Source organism: Triplophysa rosa, linkage group LG22, assembly GCF_024868665.1.
Source record: "Triplophysa rosa linkage group LG22, Trosa_1v2, whole genome shotgun sequence".
Taxonomy (NCBI): domain Eukaryota; kingdom Metazoa; phylum Chordata; class Actinopteri; order Cypriniformes; family Nemacheilidae; genus Triplophysa; species Triplophysa rosa.
Window position 1 is genome coordinate 5,293,860 of NC_079911.1, and position 18,758 is coordinate 5,312,617.

Sequence of the window (18,758 nt, forward strand, 5' to 3'; positions counted from 1 at the left end):
TACTTGAATGAACTCCTTTTGTATTACAGTCCTTCACGTGCATTACGCTCTCAGGCGTCCTGTCAGTTGGTAATACCTAGAATTTCAAAATCAAGTGCAGGTGGTAGATCCTTTTCCTATCTAGCGCCTAAACTTTGGAATAGTCTTCCCTGCACTGTCCGGGAGGCAGACACACTCTGTCAGTTTAAATCTAGACTAAAGACGCATCTTTTTAATCTTGCATACACTACTCTTCCATAATATAAATCTTCAGAGGGTTTAGGCTGCATTAGTTAGATCAACCGGAACCAAAAACACAACTGATGTACTTGTTGCATCAAAGAGTACAGAACAGTACTCTACTCTCAGCCAGTCTTGTCTCATTGTTCCAAGGTTACCACAGCGAGCAGGATGCAGTTCATGGCCTGACCTGATGGTAGAGCGGAGAATGGGAAGTGGGGACCTGACAAGAGCTGAGATGATAGAGCTGGATAAAGAAGGACGCGGTCTCTTGACATGTCTTCACCACAAAACTTCAAATGCTATTAGATTATTAATGATAATCTTAAACTATAATTTATTTTATTATTAAGTTTATTTATTTTATTTAGCCTTGTTGTGCAAGCTCTCTGGAGCTTGTGCAGAGGCAGCAGCTTTTGCCAGAGGGGAACTGGAATCCCCTGGTTGGGCCTGGGTTCTCCTGAGGTTTTTTTTCTCGATTAGAGTTTTGGGTTACTCGCCACCGTTTGCATACTGTCTTTTGCACTATTTGCCTGGCCGGGGGGGCTGCTTAAGAATTTTCAAGTTTTACTTAATTAATATTGCATATAGGAATTTATAGTCTGTTATATTTGACCTGTGCTTCTCTCTCCTTTATCTTAAATGTGTGCTCTCACTGTGCATGTGTGTGCGTGCGTGCGTGCGTGCGTGCGTGCGTGCGTGCGTGTGTGTGCGTGCGTGTATGTGTGTGTGTGCGTACTTGTCTGTGTACGTGTGTGTTAGTACGTGTGCATATTGTGTGTGTGGAGTGTTTTGTATGTGGGTATGTCTGTCTTCTGTGTTTCCACATTTTTATTGTTTTGCAGGTACAACTTTAATTGTTTTGCTTATAGTCAATATGTCTTATGTACAGCTGCTTTGTAACAATGAAAATTGTAAAAAGCGCTATGTAAATAAAGTTGAGTTGAGTTACCATGTTGTTTTTGTCATTGCTAGGGTGTTGCTATGTGGTGCTAGAGTTTTCTGGGTGGTTGCTGGATGGTTGTTTACTGGCCCAAGTAAAAATATTATCTTTCCAGTTAGTGCTAGTCTGTAGTAATCTGATTATTTTGGCAAGTAATAACACACTTCACAATTTAGGGTGTCTCATAATTTAAGTTATTTTTCAGGTTTGGCATACAAAACAGATTACTCACCAAAATGCGAGGAATACTTAGCCTGAAGCATCCTTGCTCAAGTACATGAACACAAACACACCTCTCTGACTATGGAAGTTTGAATGTTGTGCGTTGTTGCATTTTGAAAAAGTGAGTCTGAAAATATCTATATCTATAAAACAGCCGTGCTGCATTCTCAGCATTGCCACAAGGGGCTCTGTAATACAAGAATGCTTATTAAAGGGATTGTTCACAGAAAGTCATTTTTCACCCGTACAACATATAAAACCTGGATGACTTTGTTTCTTCTGTGAAACACAGGAAAATGTATTTTTTGTGTCCATTCAATGAAAGTCAATGGTTGGCCAATGTTGTTTGGTTTTTCCAACATTCTTTAAAATGTCTTTTTTTGTGCGTTATGCAGAAGAAAGAAAGTCATACAGGTTTGGAAAGACATATTGGTTAAATGACGAAATAACTCTCATTTTTTTGTGAACTATACTTTAAGTATGTGCAACGGGGTGACATTGAAAAAGCATCGTTTGTGTAAAGCATGTTTCTAGCTTTAAGGTTAGCATGCTGGGGAAAAAATAAAAATTTGAGAATGATAGAAATGTGCAGCATGCGGAATGCTGGGTCAAAAAATGTCAGAATAAGAAGGATGGAAACAGATTATGTCAGGGGGAAAGAGAGGAGAAGCAGTGAGGGAGAGAGACAGGAGCTGATGAGGTAACATCTCAGTATCAGCTCCAGATACAATCCCCAACAGGAGGTGTGAATTGAACTTCAGCCAGCTTGTCTGTCCATCACTGATACACCATCACACATACACCGGTGTCTCTCCTCCTTCTGTTTTGTCACTATATCCGTCTCCATCTTTCTCTCTCTTGGCACTTTTTGCACAGTTAGGGTACAAAATGGAGCCTGAAACCATTCCCTTTTCTTTTGCAACAGTGAAAGATGTGTTTAAAGGAGCTTATTACACGGCTCATTTGAATGCTTGATTCTGATTGGCCAGTCGCAACATTCCAAGGGTTGTTATTTTCAAATAACAACCGCTCAAAACTAATAACACCCTGTAACCCGGATGCTGCAAATCATTTTGAGAGGGACAGTTTAATATTACACAAAAATGAATTATAAATATGTCTTTTAATAATATATACGACATTATATTTACAAATGATTAAACCAATTTGCCTGTTCGTGACGTTTGAACGTCGTTTCTTACTTTAAAACCGAAAGTAAACACCTTTTCCCCACGGAAGGTCTGCATTCGGTGAGCTAATAAAATATTTCAAATTCACATTTTATGTCCAGTTTTTTCTCGTGTGGCAAGTAGCCGTGTAATAAGCGGGATAATGAAGCAGCTGGCTGTTATCGCGAAATAAGCTATTTCCGCGATAACAACCGGCTGCCTGTACATTATCCTATACTTAAGACTCACAAACACACAATACATCATAGCATAACTTTCGATTCACTACACATTATATGCACTTACACGCCAATTGCCAACATAACAGACATTTGACACAGTTCTACTTAATGCCTGTAGTTCTGACTCATGATCAGGATCTTTTATCGCTGGGGCCGAATTTTCATTTCTGGGTCAACTATCCCTGAACTAACAAAAAGCTAAATATGAGCTATTTTATTTTCTATTTATTAACATTATTATGAACATTTTTTGTACGCTTTTTACAAGCATTTTACAGCATTAAACAGTTGAACTTGATGAAGGCCTTCAACACAACAATATTCATTACAGTGGTTACATGTAAAATATATGACAAATATTAAATTAATTTATTTAATAATCTGAATATAATTTTCAGTTATATAAAGTTAATATAAAATTCAGAATGATACTAACTAATATCAATTTAACTGATTGAAAGTACCTCTTTAGTGTTTTGTTGCAACAGCTGAGCTAAGTGGGTTACTGCCCTTCACCGTTAGTCTGAGTCATAATTGATTTACCCATAATTGCTTCAAAACACATCTCAAAAATTGTCATGTGCAGATAATCCATAAGAGAGAGGCAGGAGTTTGTCAAACATGAGAAACAGGTTTCTGCCCAAGAGTTTCCCCCCTGACTAAACAAATGATGATATTTTATTGCCGCTGTGATTTGTGAGATAATATTAACATTCTTCTTATTCAATTAAATTGATAACTGCATATATGAAACATTTTTCATATTTTTTGATTCGACATTTTTTGGATTTGTCATCAAATAGCAAAAGATAATTCTTGTCAATTGATGCATGTCAATTGATGCAAGTTGTTTAATGTAAATGAAAACATTTAAATTACATTTATTTATTTGAAAGATATGTTTATTCAAAGTGACTTATAGTGCAATTGAGTATACAATTGTTAGTCCATGTGTTCTCTGGGAATCGAATCCAGAACCTTGGTATTGTTAGTGTTAGTGCGTTGGTTATGCCAGTGAGGCTGTTTAGGAAGAAATGTATTTCTAAGCTGGTTGACCAAATAAGTGTTTAGATCTTTCGATCATGAGAGTCTGTATGCATTACTGACCAAGCCTCCTTGTGCTGTGCATATTGACATCCTCCAGCGGGTTATGACAGTGAGACAGGCGGTGGGGGGTCAGACAGGAGTTAGACCGCTGTGCAGACAGCACGGGGTGAGAGGGCAGCTATGTTTAGCTTCCAGACACACGCAAAGGGTTTGCAGGATAATGGAGGAGATATGAAAACGTCAGAGATTGTGTTAGTTGGGATTACAGTCCCTCTGATGCTCATGTGAGAATTCAGATAAGTCTGGGACATTTTGGAAGTATCGCGTGCCGGTCAGTGGCGGTGTTAGGATGCCATGCTGGGGTGGGCATTTGGATGTGGCGTGAGAAACTGAAGTCAATATGATACAAAATAAAATTCACATTTAGTTTGTATTTTTGGCAAAGGGTGGATGAGATATTTAGTCATTATTATTTTTTATTCAAGCCTGTGTTTTTATTCACCCCGTTATGTCTTATTGTTGTGTAAATACATCAAATAAGAAAAGAGTGAATAAGAAGTGCATCAAAACATTTAAACATTATGCATTTCAGCTCTGACAACTGAACAAAATTCTTAAATATAATTCAAGTAATTCTGTTATATAAGCCACATCTCTGTTGTTTTTGTTAAGTAATTTTCCCAAATTTTTAAGAGAACAAAACATTATTTTATAAAGTTGTGGAGATGAAATTGGCCCTGGCTTAAAGGTGCTTTTTATCCAAACCTGTCATTATTCTCAATTAAGCTGCAGGTGTTTTACTTTATAAATGTTATCCTACTACCAAAAACTTTAACAAAAAGACAGCAACTAAAGTAAATAAACACAAAATCAACAGTTAGGGATGTAACAATATTATTGATATCGTGTTATCGCAAAAGCAAAATTGTCTCAATATTATCGTGGTCACATGACTGTATGAAATGATAGGTCTTCCAGGCCTAACATACAGAATGTTCAAAAAAGCAATAGATGTTACCTTTGGTAAGGTCCATCTGGTGCAATTATTTTATTTTATGAAAAGGTTTTTTAGGTCATTTGACCCATCTCTACTCATACCTGGAAGCAACAGTTATGATTAGAGGATAAAGAAGAGAGGATGCTCATGGCACGTTTCCAAGTCATCATTTGTCATTTTAAATACCGCAATAAATAACGTACCCATGGACTTTATACCGAGGTATTATAGTACAGTGAGATTGTTACATTCCTAACCTTTCCAGGCTACATCTCGTCTGCGCACAAGACTTTAATAGACAACAGATTTTTTAAAAAGTCAACGTAAAACTTCACAGATATTCTGCTGGATGTGAAGACGTCTGTTTTGCCACACCCACCTGTAGCCACGCCTCTCCTACAGAATATGATCACATCTTAATATGGCACAATCTGCTCATAAACACTGTTTATTAAAGGAGTCATATGACACGGCTGAAACTAATATTATGGTTTGTTTTAGATGTAATGCAATGTGTATACACGATTTAAGGTTCAAAAACGCTGTATTTTCCACATACCGTGCATGTTTGTATCTCCTCTTTGTCCCGCCTCTCTGAAACGCGCAGATTTTTTACAAAGCTCATCGCTTTGAAAAGCGAGGTGTGCTATGATTGGCCAGTTAACCAGTGCAAGATTTGTGGGGGTGTGGTTACACGAGGCGTTTCAGGCAGGTCTGGGTGAGCATTCGCTTTTAGATAGAATGTATCTTTTGTTCCGAACTTGTTGAATTTTTGCAATTTTACGTGTCTAATACTGTACATGCATGAGCAACTTATAACACACCAAAGACACAGAAAAACACGTATTCGCACCATATGACCCCTTTAAACAGGCACACATGCCTTGAGCATTTGCCTGATGGCGGTTCATTCATTTATTTTCTGTGGCAAAGATACTTGAAAGAGGCTCAGGATGAGAGATGCAAAAAGAAGGTGAGGCTAGAGAAGAAAAAGAAAGTGAGAGAGCAAAGTGTAGAAACCCTTTTAAATGAAAATCATATTCAAATCCAGGGTGAAGAATGAACTGAAGCAAACGGCCTTGAGGGTTTTACATAATGGACGCCAAATCTAACGTTACAAAGCTGCGCTGCTGGAGTCAACAAACTCTGAAAAAGAGAATTAATGCTGAGATGCAGATGTTCCTTTATGTGTGTAAACACCCACACACTCGCCTGCCTCACCTACTGCGTGAGAATGCAAAACCTGATGAACAAGCTCAACTGAAGCATATTTTATTTAGGATTTTATCTGGTGTGTTTTCATATCTGACCTTTGGGGAACATGCCATTCTAAATGTGTCTTTAATCAGCACGTTTAAACAAGGCGAGCTAACCAATTAAAGGCCCAGCCACATGAAAAGTGGATTGTCTTGTAAATGTAAATATCCACTTTCATTTTCATCAAATGCAAGAGATTGCCATTACGGAGCTCAACTGTGTGTGTGTGTGGAGGATAGGGATGAAAGGGGTTGAGATATTGCTTTGGCGTGAGATAATGGAGGATCATTCTCTCGACGGAATAAATGTTGATTGAAAAAACATTATTAATAAGAGCAGTCTAAACGCTGAAAGCAAAGATAGCCACAAAACAGACAGACCTATAAACAACAGGGTTATTAGTTAACTAAAACTATTAAAACATTTATGTATAATTAAAAATAATTAAATATAGCTAGTTTATTTTACAGAATTTTCATGTATTTATGAAATGCAATGAAAATGTCAAGTTACAGTAATAGACTGTCAATTCTGGGTGTAAAGTTGGGTGTAAAATAACATGAAAATCAAAAGTTTAGTCTGGTTCCTCAGCTGCCAGGATTTAACTGTTTTAATGGGTATTTTTACAGTGAAACCTAAATATTATTTGAAAAACATAAACTAAAATGAACTAAACAAAATGTTGCCACAGCAAAAAAAATTTGAGGTACTAAAATTATTACTATTAATATTAATTATTAATTATTTCTTAGTCAATTAAACTTGATATAAATAAAAACAAAACATAAATTGTACATAAATTATAAAATTACAAACTAAAAGTACAAAAAATAAAGCTAAATATTATTAAAGCTACAACAAAACTAAAATCAATTGTTTTTTTAGTTTTGAGTTTTTATGGGGGCATGCCATAGAATACTGTTGTTTGTAAATAAAACTAATTAGGTAAGATTAACAAACCTGATATCTGAAAATTATGTCAAAATGAAAAATATTTTGACATTGTCAAGAAAAAAGTTTTGATTTTGAGTAGAAATGAGGTCTTTAACATGTTCTTGAAAGGTTTTGTGAGTTAATATACTGTAATACTAGCTCTATCAATAAATGAAAACATTTTTACTTAAAATCTTATTTCTGTGTATTCTTTACTTCATTTTAGGTCAGGTGAAGGAGAAAGGAAGGTGGGGAAGAGAGACATGACAGAGCTGAATTCGATTCCAGGTTACCTTTTACATATGGCCTTCGGCACAACAGATTTGGTTTATGAGTCACTTTTTACTTTAAGGTTGTCCCAAACTTTTTGGGAGCTGTTTGTTTCAGCCATTTTGTCTCTATCCCCATGTTAGCACATACAATTTAGTGCGTAAGAAGTCCTGTTTTTTTCCCTGTTGTATTTTCTCATTTCCATTTTACTGTCCTCTCACTGAATAAAACCTCAATTTGGCATTCAAGGGGCTTCGGGATTCACTCATTTGGGCAGCCAAACAGAACACAAATACTCCCCACCCACTCAATTAGAGGAAGTCTCTCCAAAACAAACTTGGGAAGCAGGTTTCAAAAGACCATGCAATGCTTTACTAAGCCTCATTCTATGCTAAGTGCTGTGACTCATGCCGGGCCACACACACACGCACACACACACGCATTGCACACACACACGCATTGCACACACGCACACACACACACACACCTGTGGCCTGATGCTCAAGAGCTTCATTGAAGAGTTTGACAATATTTGGGTTGACAGGAGATTATGTCCTGTTACAGTTACATGTGTATTTCCAAAAATATACTTTAAAAATAATAGTTTGAATTGATTTCAAGTCATGTGAATGTTTTTATTGTCAGTATAAAAGTACAACATTATAATCTTCTTTAACATTGATTGTATGTAAAAAGTACATAAATCAGCATATACTGTAGGTTATAAATTTCAAATAATTTTAAAAGGTAGTAAACTTGAAAGTGTGAAAGATCATTTCAATTATTTAAATTACACAACATTTTACATTTGGGTTTTTATGACATGTGAGAGTGGTAACCTTTAAAAAAAAACACTTTACAATAAGGTTAATATTGTTATTATATTTAAGGTTAAATATTGCAGTGCTGATTTATGCACCATAAAATGTGACAAATGCAATAACATGTAGAAGATAACATAACAAATGCAGGAAAAGTTTTGTTTATTGTTATTTCACTTTAGAAAGTGCATTAACTAATGGTAATATATGGAAGTTAAATGTAATGTAAGTCATGTGGAAACTAATAGACATTTTAAGGTCTAGACTAAAAATTAATCAAATAGAGAAGATGAAACACTAACCACAATTTGTTCTCATTTTATCAATTATTTATAGAGCAAAATAATAATGTGCTGGTCTAATAAAAACCTTTTTACACTGAGCCATAATGCAATGCAAGAAGCTTCCGGCAACCACGTTTTGTCTGTAGAAAGTAAAAAAAAAAAGTTACGCAATGGGACACATGAACAGTAAATTAGAGTATATTTAATGTTTTATGTACAGCTATGTGGAGCAATATTTTGGACAAATGCAATTTCACTCTAAGTGCCACAGAAACGAAGCTGTCATGATGTGAATTTGTAGGTCAAACTGGATTTACAATGGGTTCCCATGGGAGTGTCCTTTAGCTTTTTAGAATGACAGTTTTTGGTTAACATCGCTGGCAACAAAGATGGCAGGAAATCATATGGGCTGTGAAAGACTTTGACTTTTAACAATCCTTTAATTACAACAATTCATAAAAACATCACACCATTAAGCAAAGTTCATTATTTTCACAAAAACATAATCACTGAAAATAAACTAAAATCCAATTTACAACAATACATCACAACCACCCTCTTCACTGGGTTGACATGAAACATTTTCAATAACCCACATATAGAAAAAGGATTCAGTGTCATTGACCAATTCGTAAAATTTATACTCCAAAGATAATCTACTTTTTACCAAAGCCCTAAACATATTTAAAGGATCAGTTCCACCATTACAAAGCATTTTATTCTTCCTTGTCAACCAAATTGCCATTTTTGCCTTACCAAGTAAAAAAATAATGAAAACTATTTTTCTCTTGTTTGAGGCACGTATGGCTGTGAAAGAGGGGAACACGAGTGTGGACTCAAGCCTGGGTCACCTGAAGCGCTGTTCTACAATATATTGATGCTAACTGCCATTATAATTATTTTACAGTTGAAGTTGCTAACAATTTGCTATAAAAGGACTGATGGTTTTGTAGACCTCTCTCATCCTTGTTATTTCAACATCAACCAGGTCACAGGTCACAGGTACAGGCATTGTATTAAGCTAGTGCTTTAGATAACACAGCCTAGAGTTGTTTTGTTTGGACTGAGGGCATGCGACTGTACATATCGCCCACATGAAGAATTGAATCTCTATCTGAAGCTGAAGTGGTGGGATTTATTTTATGCCCTCATCCTGATCACTCCCCCTCCCCAAACACAGTCTCTCTCTCTCTCTCTCTCTCTCTCTCTCTCTCTCAGTCTCTCATGTGTGCTCATCCTTTGAAGTGATATAGTGTGGGCTTGAGGCCCGAAGTGACTTCTGAGGAAAGACAGAAATGGAGGTTGAGATGAGAGAAGATGAAAGGATGTTGCAGAAGGGTGGAGGTGGGTTGGTGGTGGTCTTACTACATTTTCATTGACAGCTGAGGGGAAAGCCGAGCGGGGTCAAGGTCAAACTGACATGGTGCAGTAGAATCTCAGTTTGAAAAGCCATCGATCCAGAACTTCCTGCTGGAGTGAAAGGATAATCTTTCAACTTCCTCTCACAGTGGCTCCATACGGTTATGACTCCTTTTCTGAGTGCTTGATCTAAACTAACACAATACGAGAAGACAAAATGTGCTAACACAACCTTAAAAAGCATAAAGTATAAATCTCTTCAGGTTGACGTATACAACGCTGGTCCAGAGGAGCATCCTGTTTCAGTTCTTTACAACTACATAAATGTTTTAACAAAGTACAACCAACAGAACATTTATAACCGATTTTAAAGGTGTCATGAATTAAGACATCAATATTTTGTTATATAAGAGGGAATCGTATTCAAGCTAACATCCTGTAGTGTCAGAACTGAAAATACGCTTGTTACTGAAATTACAACTTTTATTGACACCAGGCCCAGCGAACGCCATGTCCTGGAATGTACCTATCTATTGATAGGTTGAACACCGCCTCCACAGAAGAATATCAATGACTACTTCTCTAGCCCCGCCCATTGGTTCGTGCATGACAGTACTGAAGTAACACAAGTTGCGCGGAACCAGATAGAGTGAGCAAGCAATAAACATGCCGTTAAAGATCGCAAAATATTGTGCAGTGCCTGGTTGTGGAAGTACACAGTCGCTGCATAACCTTCCTTCGGATTCCGACAGTAGGAATGCATGGTTGAAGTTCATTTTTAAAGACGTTCCAGCTCACGTGGGTAAAACATTGAGCGTTTGTTCGATCCAATATTGACGGCACAGTGCTGTGCCGTCAATATTGGATCCGACAGGAATGGCGCAGCAATCTTATGTGAGTAAAACATATTTGTATTATGCGTCACTATTGCTTTGTTAGAGATCGCTTGATGTGTCCTGATAATGTGTAACCTAACGTTACGTGTCTAACCAAATTCACAGAAGGCTCCAACTAAGTTTACTAAGTAAACTGCTATCCAATCATAGCAGTGGGCGTTAAGTCTTCAATGCGGCCCGCCCAGTAAAACCGAACGTTTGTCGAGCCGGTCTCAAAACCCGGGTAGAAAATAGCCTATTACTTATTGACCTTGAATGTAAAAACCACGCAAATGTCGTAAGTAGACCCCAGACAACAGTATAAAACAATAAAAAAGGCCAGTTAATGACACCTTTAAATGTTAAACAAATATCTTTAAGATTTAATTATACATGTAAGACTTAAAAATACTAATTATAAATAGATAAAAATCGGAAGTGCTTCTAGACCAGTGTTTACATCTAGAGGTATATTGTTAGATTTTTATATTAATACATTGATCTTTATGAATTTAAATCTGTTTTTACAACCAAAGACTGTGCAAAATTGTGACATCTTGGTTTTTTACGAGTGACGAAAGCAACTGAAATGTGGGCCATTCCAAAATTGCAGATGTGTCTACGTGCCCAGAGTGGTTGAATTTAACATCTATGAATACATGATGACAACCACATTTTACAAGATTAAATGTAAAATGAATTGCTATTAAATTAATGTTGGGAATAATATGTATTCTTGTGTTTTGTATGTCGAGTTCCTATATTTACATAATTTTTCCATCTTCCTTCATACACCTTTTTCCCCATTTTTGTATAGGCTTCATCTCCCTTTCCTTCTTTTTATAATCATTATCTTGAGAGTTATGCAACAATGTCTAGTGGATTGTTTCATTGAATTCCTTAATAAAAAGTTAAATAAAAGACAACATTGTCCTCAGTTTGGATGAATTCTAAAATATCAAGGTATCCCAGAATGCATTGCCATGAGATATATGTGGTAAAGGTTAAATAAAATGCACAAACAAAGATTTAAATTCTAACATCTCCCCTGTGACCAAATTAAATGTACATAGTCAAACCTATATTTATTCAGACACCTTTAACATTTCTCACATTGTCACAGTTTATTCGCTATAGTTTAGAAAATGGTAATAAAATATGACAAGAACTCAGTGTCATACTGAGTCAGAACAAATTCATCTTGATTATGTCAAATAACTTTGATAGATATGTAATGGATTAGGCTGAATAGCTGTCAGCTCTTAAATTTAAATTTAAGGTAATACCAATTTAGGGCAACCAATTACCTAGTAATGCTTAATTTTGTTCAATCTGTGGTGTGAAAAGGTCACATTAGCAATTAACACTTAAGCAAAACATGGTCAGATCAAAGTGTCTGAATAATTTGGTCCCACATTTTTTATAAATTTTACTGGTAGTCCACTGTATGAAGGATTTTTGGGTATAATGTCACAGTTTACTTTATTTTGCCATTCTTACCTACATAAATGAACTACGGTCTCCTGCACCCACTAGTAAAAAATTATCAAAAATTATACCATGGTCTGTTTGGTATACATAGTCTTTTTGAATATATGTTTAACATTTATGAATTTGGCAGACGCTTTTATCCAAAGCGACTTACATTGCATTATACTACATTTTTTAAGTATATTTATACCATGGTCTGTTTTACTTGATTCTGATTGGCTGGAAGGTGTGCAATAAAACCATTTAACGCACGGGTAGCTCCAGTCAGTTTGATTGCATTTGAAATTAACTGACAAAATCACTGTAATTCTCACCTGTTTGATCTAAAATTACACTGTAAACATCAATAAAAGCTTTAACTTTGCAAATGACCATGGTATAAGCGGGATAATCCACGGCTAGCCGTGCGTTGAAGGATTTGTTCTTGGCCTCCACGTCGTGCATTAAAACACTTTAACGCACGGCTAGCTGTGGATTATCCCTTACATAAATATGTATATATATATTTATACAATAATCAACTTAGTGTCATGTATTAATGGTGAAAAATGTTTGTCATAAAAGTTTACTCAAAACCAGTGTGTGTATGTGCATGTGTACATGCATGCACAAAAAAAGAGAACAATATTCTGATAAAACAGAAAGCATGCTAAATGAACCAAATCAGTCATGTTGGCTTGCCAAGTATGCTTTAAAACCAGCAAACAGACCGGTCTGAGTAGAGGTGGAGGCAGCATCATAGACCGGTTAAAACTGTTTTGTTTTCTCAGCAGAGCAGGCAAGAATCAGACAGAAAAAGCAGAGACAACAAAAGAAAATGAGAAGTAAACAAGACAACACAAAGCAGGTATCCAAAAATACATTTCCCCATCAAACACCTACACGCAGGAACTCGCGCATCAAATAAACCAGTAAACAAGGCGTCGCTTTTCAGTTTCCTCTTTCCATTGGCCTTGCTTCCCTGTGAGATAGATACATCAATCATGCCAAGATAAAAGAGTGTCCATTTACTGCAGACAGCTGACACCATGTATCAGACCTGTTGACTGGGAGCCCTGTTGACATCGTGCATCTGCTGAAAATTAAAAACAGAGACTGATGAGGGGATCAGACGAGAGTTGTTGTTTTCTTGCCGGACCTCCGTTGGCTCCCGCCCGTCGCCTATCTCCATGCCACCTGCTGAGCTTGTCGGCACCTCTCCTTTGCTGGTACCCGCTGCCCGTGCCACGCTGGCACTACCATCTGGTGAATGTCAGTGTGACTCTTGCGCCCTAGCTCTGTGTGAATGGCCCCAAAACTCCTTCTTTTAGATTACAAGAATTCAGATATGGATGTGTATTTTTTAAAATATAACTAAAGTCAGTATGTCATTCAAATTGATATTGCTTCCCATTTGAATATATTTTCCCTCTTATTTGTCATTGTTTTATCCAGTAAGAGCAGCTGGTAGACAACCCCCACTTTTCACAATAGTCAATGGGCTATATGCATACGCGTGACTTCCGCGTTTCACAAGAAGAACCCTAAGTTTCTGTAAAAATAAGAAAATAGTTACTTTTCGCAGATGCTGTACATTGCGGCACACAGCAGTGGTATATAGAAGTGGCGTTCTACCGTATTTGAAATTATACTTTCATAAGTTAACATTTCGTTATGACATTCAAATACGGTAGAACGCCACTTCTATATACCACTGCTGTGTGCCACAACGTGCATCTGCTGAATGTAACTATTTTCTCATTTTTTCATTTCTCTCTTCTTTAAGTCTACCCAACCAGGATGCCCAGGGTTCCTGTGAAACCCGGAATTCACACATGCATAGAGCTCATTCCTGGTGGATGAAATCAAATTGTTTTCGTTTTTTGCATTTTTAAAACATAATCTAACGTAAAATAGAAGCATCAAATGTTTCTCAATTATTTCTCGTGGACACCAATGAGATTAAATCGAGCTACCCATCTTGGCCAGACACTTTTGAAAAATAGTTTTACTTTTCCTGGTTAAAGAAGGGTTAATAATGGAAACTTCTATACTTATGTCTCCTGTGTCTCAGATATTTCTGTTTCAGCAATCTTACAAATGTCTACTGTTCAAATGTTTACTGTTGTTGACTGAAATATGTTTTCTAATCTTAAAAATCATTTGATCTAAAGGCATTTTGCTTATATATTTGCAATGATTTTGTCGACATAAGTATAATTGTAAAAAATGTTTCATTAGAAATTTTATTTTATGAAAAAGTTTTGAAATTGATGATTTGGAGTAAACAATAAGAAAAGGCAGACAAAAAATTACTTCAATACTGTTTAAAAAGCTCAGTCTGATAAAATAACAGTTCTGCCAATTCAAACAAATGGTTGCAACTTGAAGACAAATATTAAAAAAGCTTTGATTTGTTTTCTTTAGTCAAAAGAGAATTCTCATTATCACCTCATTGTTTTTACAAGTTTTTTATTTTCAGTGTTGGGTTTAACTAGTTACTAAGTAATTAGTTACTGTAATTTAATTACTTTTCCCTTCAAAGTAAAGTAAGGGATTACTCTTATTTTTTCTGTAATTTAATTAGTTACTTCAGATGTTCAGATATTTGAATCAATTAAGAGTTGTTTCATGTCTATCCTTGAATCACTTCACTAATCAAGGTTGATGTAAGATATAGAAAGTAATTAATAATAAGTAATTAAATACTTTTTGGAGAGAGAAATTTGTACAGTAATCTAATTACTCTACTGAATATGTAATTTGTAACTAGTAATTAGATTACTTTTTCCGAGTAACTTACCCAACACTGTTTATCATTCTACAATCTAATCAGGAATGAACAAGTGATACTAAACTTTTGAGGGGTTGTGTACATTTGTTTTTCAGAAGAGATCGCAACAGTGTCACAAACTGTGCTCAGAGTCTATAATCAAAAGTTAATATTATTGAATATTTTAATATGAACTCAAATATTTCTCATCAATTGCACCCAAGTTCACATGATTTTTATTTATACAAAATGCATTCATTTGATATGTCCATACTCCTAATGTATTTTATTGTACTGTGAAATGTATTGTGAATTATGTACTTTTGATAATCATATCAAACCTCCAGAGCAGAGCAATACCATTTTCTAAACTGTCTAAATGGTGGGTGCTTATTGTTTAGCTGGTCCTCTAACCAAGCTGGTTTGTATATACATCTTATTTTCAACAAAGCTGAATATTTAAAAGATTTGCATTGTATGCTGCTGATCTGTTTTGTTTCTGAGGTGCATCTTCTTCAGTTCAACTCTGGTTATTTACACCCAGCTTCCCCCGACCTGTCAGCTTTGAAATGACCACCTGTCATGTGACAGCCCAGCTGTCACTCTCTCAGCATCTCTCTCTATTTATCGCTTTCTCTGAAGGTCTTCCAGACCATGATGGACCTATCATCTGGAATGGCCCTGACACAAGAGGAAAAGTGGCAAGGTTAGCTCAATCATCAACCAAACTGAGGATGACTCAGTTTGTGAAACCTTCTCACTGGTTTTTTACCTGAACAGGTATCAGGAGACAGACAGGAAGTACTCTAGTACCTTGATTTCAAAGCCTCTCCTCCTGAAGTCGAGCAGATAAAAGCTACTGTAACTCCTGAGGGCGGTGTTGAATGTCAGGAGCGTTGTGATAGGATTTAGGAGAGATGTTGAGAGAGAGGTTGGGGACGTGGGGGGGGGAGGGCGGAGGAGAGAGTGCTGGCCATCTGTGCCGCTTTTGTCTTGCTGTGATTCAGGTGGGGACAAGAGGGGGACAGTGTGTTCTGGGTTTGGCAGGTCAGGATGGAAGTCCCGTGGGGACAGAAAACCTGACTGTCAGGCTTGAACATCCTGTCATGGAGGTGTGGTGGAGAGAGCAGGGCTTCCAAAGCACATACGGTATGGACACATAGAGCCAAAAGTGATATCTGGAGGGCATACTTGTACAATATTGGTTTTTTTTTTACCTTAGAATGAGCTATTACTATCTACATACACCACGGGTCCCCTCGCATGGAATTCGCCATGTTGTTTCTACAGTGACCCTAAATGGACAAACTGCTCTGAGTTTCCAAAATATGCTATCTCCTTCGGCAAAGACGCGAAAACGTGACGACATCTTAGTTTTGTGTCAGTCACCATAGTGTTTTGTAAAGGAGGGCTGGAGTGAGCCGTTGGTTGCAATCTCACCGCTAGATGGCGCTAAATGTCATACACTGGACCTTTAAAATAATTTTTGAAAAATATTTTTCAGCTAGTTAGTAGATGGTTGCTTACTATCCAAAACAGGTTACATCAGAAACAACTTAGGGTGCTGGTTAAACCTCTTAAGCCGCGGTCACACTTGACTTTTCCCTCCATTGACTTCCATTCATAAGCATGCGAACGCAACAGACCGGAAACACAAGCCCGTCCGAAGATATTTCACTTTTCGCTGCATAGCATAGTTCAAGTTTGGTGAACTCTGACCCGCGGATTCGCGTCACGTGAGTGCGTGAGACCAATAGAAGATCAAAACGTCACAGCCTAAGGTCTCGGTACAGAAATGTAAAAAATGGAGGAATTGCTCCCGTTGATTTTCATACTACCGACCGAACAAATTTTGCGTGCTCAAAGTCAAGTCTGACCACGGCATCAAGTTCAACTAATACCTAAAATCTTGTTAGCTGATAGAAACTATGCTCTATAACCAAAGACCAATCCAACAACATATTTACTTTGAAAAATCCTGGTTAAGCTTCCTTTTCTTATATTTTACTCAAAGACAGTATTTTTAGTAAATAAAAGCCTCATGGCCATGTTTGCACAGCACATTATGAAGCTCTGAGTCAAGAGGGAGGAGCTGATGTAATTATATTATAATATTACAGGTTAAAGCTCACTAATGTATGTATTTATGCAAAAACATGCAGGTTTATTAGATTCTGTCACCTCTTGTATAGATGACTGAGGACATTATTCTAGTAGAGGCGTGTTTGTTTATAGAGAGTTATATGCTGTTTTGTTTCATTTATGCGTGTCTGTACTGCATTCATGATGAATAGAGAAGTGTTTGTACCTGACAATATGCTCTTTTGTCCTAGACACTTGTGGTATCACACCCTTTAAAAGAACAGAACAGTTATTGAAGTGCTGTAACCTGTGAAACTGTGTTGAACTGTGTGTATGTAGGGGGAGGGATGGGGTTGTGTTGGCTGTGTCTGTGGCATGCTGTTCTACAGGAGAGACCGGACTAATATGTTTAGCCTTGCTTTGAAAAGGCTGAGAAATGAATGTGAAAGGCTGCAACATTCTCTATTCCCTGTCCCAGTACTCAGGCTTATTTATTTCTCAGCAAACACATTTTCAGACACTCACCAGTGGAAGCATGATTGCATTATGCAGTTGTGATCAGTGTAGATCTGATTCATGTGCTTGTCTGAAATCAGTCTCATCAATCTTTCTCACCTTACTGGATTATTACACCATTTGACAAGATCTGTCTGTCTGTCTGTAAGTAAAATGTATTTACTGTATATAGCACATTTATCTCAGCAGAGCTGGCCAAAGTGCTGAACAGAAACAGTTAAAAACATAAGACAAGCAAAAACAAACAATAAAACATAAGTAAAATCAATTAAAAGCCTGAGAATAAAAATATTCAACCTTGTTTTAAAAGTTAAAATAGAATGTGCAAGGTGGATGTCGTCTGTCTGTCTGTCTGTCTGTCTGTCTGTCTGTCTGTCTGTCTATCTATGAATCAGGACCCACTAGGTGGCCTTAACAAACTTTCAAGGTTTATTTCTTCTTCAAAATTCAGGATGAAAATCTAAAATGATTAAAAATAAACTAAAACAAATATACATATTTACCTTTAAACATTGGACATTGGGGAGCCAATCAAAATCGCTAGGATCCACTAATATGTATAGCTTTATTTAATTTAATTTTATATATGTGTGTAGTTAAAATATTATGCAGATTTGTCCTATGTTGTGATGGCAAACATTTAGAAAAAAAACTAACAATGAAGACAAATCTCTCTAATGTTATTTTATATGATAAATATAAATAATGTAAAACAATGTAATATTAACAGTATGTTTTCTACATTTTGCTATGTCACACCATGGGACACATGTACGATTTATTTGTCAACTACCCATGTTATATTTATTTAATAAATTATAGACACTTAAATTATAGCGTCAAGTTCAACAACATAAACAAACGGTGTATGATCCCAAACGTAACCTCTGGTAGACCTCTGCAAAGAATAGCCGTTCAGTAGTTTTCATTAATTAAACACAATTTATACAATACATTTTTAATTGAAATGTAACATTTATATTTAATTAAAATAGATTGTTATATTATAACCAAACACAGACCGGAAGTTAATTTCGGGCCAGGCGCATATGGGTCCGATGAAACCGTATACATTCAGATTTATATTTTATAATCAATTTCCTTTTTTCTATTTTATTAAATACATAGTCGCATAATAAAAATGTTGTTTCACAAGTTTGGCTCCTTTTATATTTATTTGTTTAATTTCCGGTGAAATAAGGCAGACAGTTTGGCTTTTCACTCAGGTGTTACAGTGTATCAGTTGTTGCAGAGCAGCAGTCCTCCAATTACAGCGCGC

The 18,758-nt window shown here is 36.4% G+C and overlaps 1 protein-coding gene across 2 annotated transcripts in view; it reads left to right on the forward strand.

Annotated features, from left to right (window-relative positions):
• LOC130545822 (uncharacterized) overlaps positions 1–7,695 on the forward strand; it is a 49,437-nt gene extending 41,742 nt beyond the window's left edge. For both annotated transcript variants that reach the window (XM_057320609.1, XM_057320610.1), the window contains exon 10: positions 7,256–7,695. The gene's annotated coding sequence lies outside the window, so the exon portion shown is untranslated. The remainder of the gene's footprint in view (positions 1–7,255) is intronic.
• The last annotated feature ends 11,063 nt before the right edge of the window (positions 7,696–18,758 follow it).